General features: G+C 40.8%; 1 pseudogene; it reads left to right on the top strand.

Annotated features, from left to right (window-relative positions):
- Nucleotides 1-507: 507 nt before the first annotated feature.
- On the top strand, nt 508-4,109 carry LOC139186578 (intraflagellar transport protein 20 homolog pseudogene; annotated as a pseudogene).
- The last annotated feature ends 1,895 nt before the right edge of the window (nt 4,110-6,004 follow it).

Consider the following 6,004-nt stretch of genomic DNA (forward strand, 5'->3'; position numbering starts at 1 on the left):
TCATTCAGAGAATGTTTACTTTCTGGGACCATGCTATGTATATAACTGAAATGAAAGGCGCTCAGTCATGTCCGACTCTTTGTGACCCCATGGACTATACAGTCCATGGAATTCTCCAGGCCAGAATACTGGAGCGGGTAGCCATTCCCTTCTCCAGGAGATCTTCCCAACCCAGGGATTGAACCCAGGTCTCCTGCATTGCAGGCGGATTCTTAACCAGCTGAGCCATCAGGGAAGCCCACAGATCCTGAATATTGAATCACAGAACTACATGGCAGATTTTTCCCAGCTCCAAGTACTATCTCACAGTCTATTTTCCAGCATGTGCATAGTTCTCATACTATCTTCTACCATATAAACTTCTGGCTTATGTCATCAGACAACCTGGTACAAATTTCCATATAATATCTGAGAGGGATTAGACATTAATATATGCTAACATATTTTTAAATAATAGACTAATGTTAATTCTCAAAGGGAAAATCTGAGAGAGGGTACATTAAGAGAATGCCGGTGAGTTTTGAACACATGGAACATGCTGCTACCATCCAAGAAGTTAGGTAAAATTAGGTGACTTGAGGAGAATAGGACAAAAAAGACACTAAAAAAGAAGAGCTGTATCACAATTACATAAATCTTGGGTGTTCTATTCATGTCCATACTCATCCCTGGCTACATCATAAATCCTTTAAAAGTGGAGATCAGATTATGCACCTCTTTACATTCTGACTGTAGAACTCTGTGTGCTGCATAGACCAACATCATTGCCATCACCTGGGAGCTTATTAGAAATGCAGAACCATAGCCCTCATCCCAGACATATTCAATCAGAATCAGTACTAAAAAAAAAAAAAAATCCAGGTTATTTCAATGTACATTAAAATTTAAGAAACATTATGGTACTAGCACAGGGCTTCCCAAGTGGAGCTAGTGGTAAAGAATCCACCTCTCAAGGGAGGAGTCATAAGAAACTCGGGTTCAGTCCCTGGGTTGGGAAGGTTCCCTGGAAGAGCTCATGGAGAGAATCCCATGGACAGAGGAGCCTGGTGGGCTACAGTCCATAGCGTTGCAAAGAGTCAGACATGAGTGAAGCAACTCAGCACTATTCACAGTACTAGCCTTATACACGTTAAGATTCAATACATGTGTTAATTACTCTCAAAAAACAAAGGCTTCATAACCTGTTAAAAATACCAGGTGTGAAGATCTGAGAGAGAAAATATGTGAAAACAGTTTGAGATAGAAAGATAAAAAGCATGCATATACCAGGAATATTATAATTTTGGGGGGAACCTGCCATAATTATATGCCAGAAGAATAGGGTATTCTAGAGGATCTTTCTTCAAAGTAAGATGTTTGCCTCTGGATGTGTGCAAAACAATCCAATCGGGTATAGGTATAAAATTTTAGAATTTTTATTTTTAACAGGAGCTGTCCATGTGTCCATGCTAAATTGCTTCAGTCATGTCCAGCTCTTTGCGACCCTATGGAACATAGCCTGCCAAGCTCCTCTATCCATGGGATTCTCCAGGCAAGAATACTGCAGTGGGTTGCCATTCCCTTCTCTAGGGGATCTTCCCGACCCAGGAATTGAACCCGAGTCTCTTATGTCTCCTGTACTGGCAGGCAGATTCTTTACCACTATTTACCACTAGCACCTCAATATTCAGGTTGGCATTGTTACCTATGCTCAGTATGACAGACAGCTTGTGAGATCAGCAGTAGTACTCTCAGCCTACTGAAATTTTCTGCAGTTTATGTGTGGCTTTAAGCGACTGTAATTAAATGAACAATTTTAAAAGATTCCTTCAAGGGATACAAAAGGAAAGCAATGGCAAAAAAGAAAAAGTCAAAAAAAAAAAAAAAAAAAAAGGCAGAACAGGCATTTATATGGGGCTTCCCTCATAGCTCAGTCGGTAAGAAGTCTGCCTGCAATGTAGGAGACTCAGATTCCATTACTCCAGTATTCTTGCCTGAAGAATCCCATGGACAGAGGAACCTGGCAGGCTACAGTCTATGGGGTGGCAAGAGTTGGACACTACTTAGCAACTAAACCACCACAGGCATTTATATCCTTATGCAGGCTCTTAGTCATATTCAAGGCAAAAGCAGTGGCAATAAAATCAAGTCTGATCTGAAGTAAGCCCAAAATTCCTACATTATTTTTAAAGCTTTATAGAGGTATTATTGATAGACAAATAACTGCACATATTTATTGTGTACAATTTGTTCATTCTTTTTTCCACTAAATATATTAAACATTTAAAAATTATTTAAAGGTACCCATATAACCCCTCGGAGAAGGCAATGGCACCCCACTCCAGTACTCTTGCCTCGAGAATCCCATGGACGGAGGAGCCTGGTAGGCTGCAGTCCATGGGGTCGCTAAGAGTCGGACACGACTGAGCGACTTCGCTTTCACTTTTCACTTTCATGCACTGGAGAAGGAAATGGCAACCCACTCCAGGGTTCTTGCCTGGAGAATCCCAGGGACAGGGGAGCCTGGTGGGCTGCCGTCTATGGGGTCACATAGAGTCGGACACAACTGAAGTGACTTAGCATAGCATATAACCCTTAGTCAAAGCTATGGTTTTTCCAGTAGTCATGTATGGATGTGAGAGTTGGACCATAAAGAAAGCTGAGCACTGAAGAATTGATGCTTTGGAACTGTGGTGTTGGAAAAGAGTCTTAAGAGTCCAGGAGATCCAACCAGTCCATCCTAAAGGAGATCAGTCCTAAATATTCACTGGAAGGACTGATGCTGAGGTTGAAGCTCCAAGACTTTGGCCACCTAATTTGAAGAAAAGACCCTGATGTCTGGAAAGATTGAAGGCAGGACGAAAAGGGGATGACAGAGGATGAGATGGTTAGATGGCATCACCAACTCGATGGACATGAGTTTGAGCAAGCTTTGGGAGTTGGTGATGGACAGGGAAGCCTGGCATGCTGCAGTCCATGGGGTCGCAAAGAGTTGGACATGACTGAGCGACTGAACTAACTGATATAACCCCACCATCACTGAGGCCGGAGCTTGCTCTAAGAGTATATTGCCATCCTTTATAAGACAGGCTTTCCAGTATGGACTGGAAAGCTGATAGTCTGAGATTTGAGGATACATTTAGTGAAAAAAAAGCACAGAGCAGAATGATACAGAAAGTGAGTTATATTTTATGGAAAAGAAGAATCCACACATTTCTTTTAAAACTTAATTATACATCACTGTAGTAAGGCAACTATATTTCAGAAAAAAATTTAAAAATTACACTGTAAAATTTTTGAAAACTGGAGTCAAAGTGAAGACCCTATATTCTAGAAAAGGAGGAGTAGAGTCATATTTAAGGGTAGGAATTAGAATAGCTTTAGACCTCTCAAGAGCAATCCTGGAGACAAGAAGACAATGAAAAAATGCCTTCACAAATCTGAAGAGAAATTACTTTTCTTTTAGAATTATATATCCAATAAAACTATTACTTAGCATTAGGATAGAAAATGGACATTTTCTAACATGCAATTTCCTTTAAAAAAATTTACTCCCCCAAAACTCCTTCTCAAGAAGCTGTAAGATATGCTTCATTAAAAAACAGTCAGGCTAACAAAGAGGAATAAATGGAGTCCAGAACACAAGAGACCAAAGCCAAAAAGCAGGGAGGTAGCCGGGTCCTGTAGTCACAGCAGTGGCTGAGGCTGCCAGGGGGGCGCTGGCTGCCTGACTGGAGAGCGAGCCAAGGACATCCTGGGTGAAGCAGGGCTGCACTTGGATGAGCTGAACAAGCAGCCGGTATTGGACCCAGAGGTTACCCAGCAGGCCAGAGAGCTCAAGGAAGAGTGCAAGGACTTTGTGGACAAAGTGGGCCAATTTTAGAAAATAACTGGTGGTTTAATTGAGCTTGTTGACCAACTTGCAAAAGAAGCAGAAAATGAGAAGATGAAGGCCACTGGTGCTCAGAACTTGCTGAGATCTATAGCAAGATAGAGAGAAGACCAATAGCAACAACTCCAGGCACTAACAGCAGAAAAGAATGCAGCCTGAAGGGTATCGCATTGAATATGAAGCTTTGTGGAAAGGAGAAGCAGAACAAAATGAATTTATTGACCAATTTATTTCTTAGAAATGAACTGAAAATTTCATTTTCTAGCAGGAGGGCAAAAAAAAAGAAAAGAAAAAGAAAAAAAATCCATAATGCCCAAACCCAAAAAACCTCTGTATCATCCTGGTGACCTAATGACCCAGGAGTGTGGTGTGAGATGGCATGAAGACCCGCAGCATCTCTGAAGGCAGGAGCACAGAGCTGGGGAGCTTCTTTTCAGATGTCAGTGTTTACCTGCAGGTGAACACTCAGTGGCCACTGTGGTCCAGGCTCTCACCTCTTGCACTCTCAGTCTGAACTGAGCAGCGTGTAAACTTTGATTTTTTTTGTGTAAATTTTCATAGTTTTGGGAGGAAAAGAAATAAATTATTTCCAAAATAAAAAAGAAAAAAGAAAGATGAAGGTAAAAGATGGTGACAAGAAACTTAATCAGCTGATTTAAGAAAGAAATGGAAAATCTTATTCTATTCAAACTGAGGGTTATAACCTGGGAGCAACCTCTCAGAAACCTCTGAGAACTCTTCCGCTCATTAGAAGTCAAAGCACAGTTACCTAAATTTCTGAGACAGAGCGCTGTACATAAGCACAGTTTATACAATCCAGGTCTACAGGTAGAAAGTGAGGAGTGGCTTGTGGGTCACTCATGGCCCCTTACAAGATTAAGAAGAAAGGTTTATCTCCCCAGGAGGTGGGATCCTTAATGAGATAAAAAAGGAAGTTTAGGAAAGTTATCTCCTAAGGAGGTCTGGAAGGGAGGACGCCCCCAAAAAGAAAAATTTTATGTTAAATCTGTCTTGTCTTGCAATACAATGTGAATTTTATTTTATCAGAGGAAATCCTGAATAAGAATTTGCACTGTCCTAGATTGGGTGAATACTTATTTGTGGGGCAGGTTGGAAGAATCTGGGAGACATTTCCCCAAAGATGAAATTGACAGACTCACTGCTGTGAGCCTGTATATTCAGAAACATACAAATCCAGAGTGTCGAGGTTGAATTAGCAATTAATAACAGATAACATTTATGGAATGCTTTCTATGGGCAGACACTCTTCCAAGCACACTGTGTCTGAACCTTATGCAATGGATGTATGTATTGCCCCTATTTTACAGATAAGAAAAAGAAGGCAAAGCCAATTAACTAGGTGGGTCAACACAGCTAGTAAGCAGGAGCACTGCAGCTGAATCCCAGGCAATCGGACTCCAGAGACTTTTGTGTAACTCTTATTCCATACTAGTTTTCCAAGGGTACAGAAATGCCACCAGTTAAAAAAGAAACAAACAAGAAAAATCGACTTCAGGAAAAAACAGAAAATGGCATAAAGAAAAGTAATTATAATTTTCTATGTGGTTGTGCTGTGAATGGCATTTTTATATTCATAATAATGTGAATATTAACTATTGATCTGATATTATGATACAGTGTTATTAAAAACACTGGAGGATGTGGAAGGTGCTTATGCACAGTGGAAATAGGAAGAAAGAGGGGAGCTAAATCTAGATGGGGAAAAAGTGGAAAGAGTGACAGACTTTATTTTCTTGGGCTCCAAAATCACTGTGGATGGTGACTGCAGCCTTGAAATTAAAAGATGCTTGCTCCTTGGAAGGAAAGCTATGACAAACCTAGACAGTGTATTAAAAAGCAGAGATTATTACTTTGCCTACAAAGGTCCGTATAGTCAAAGCTATGGTTTTTCCAGCAGTCATGTATGGATGTGAGAGCTGGACAATAAAAAAGGCTGAGCACTGAAGAAATGATGCCTTCGAACTGTGGTGCTGAAGTAGACTCTTGAGAGTCCCTTGGACAGCAAGGAGATCAAACCAGTCATTCTAAAGGAAATCAACCCTGAGTATTCACTGGAAGGACTGATGCTGAAGCTTCAATATTTTGGCCACCTGATGTAAAGAGCTGACTCAC

The sequence above is a fragment of the Bos indicus genome, chromosome 1 (assembly GCF_029378745.1).
Source record: "Bos indicus isolate NIAB-ARS_2022 breed Sahiwal x Tharparkar chromosome 1, NIAB-ARS_B.indTharparkar_mat_pri_1.0, whole genome shotgun sequence".
Lineage (NCBI taxonomy): Eukaryota > Metazoa > Chordata > Mammalia > Artiodactyla > Bovidae > Bos > Bos indicus.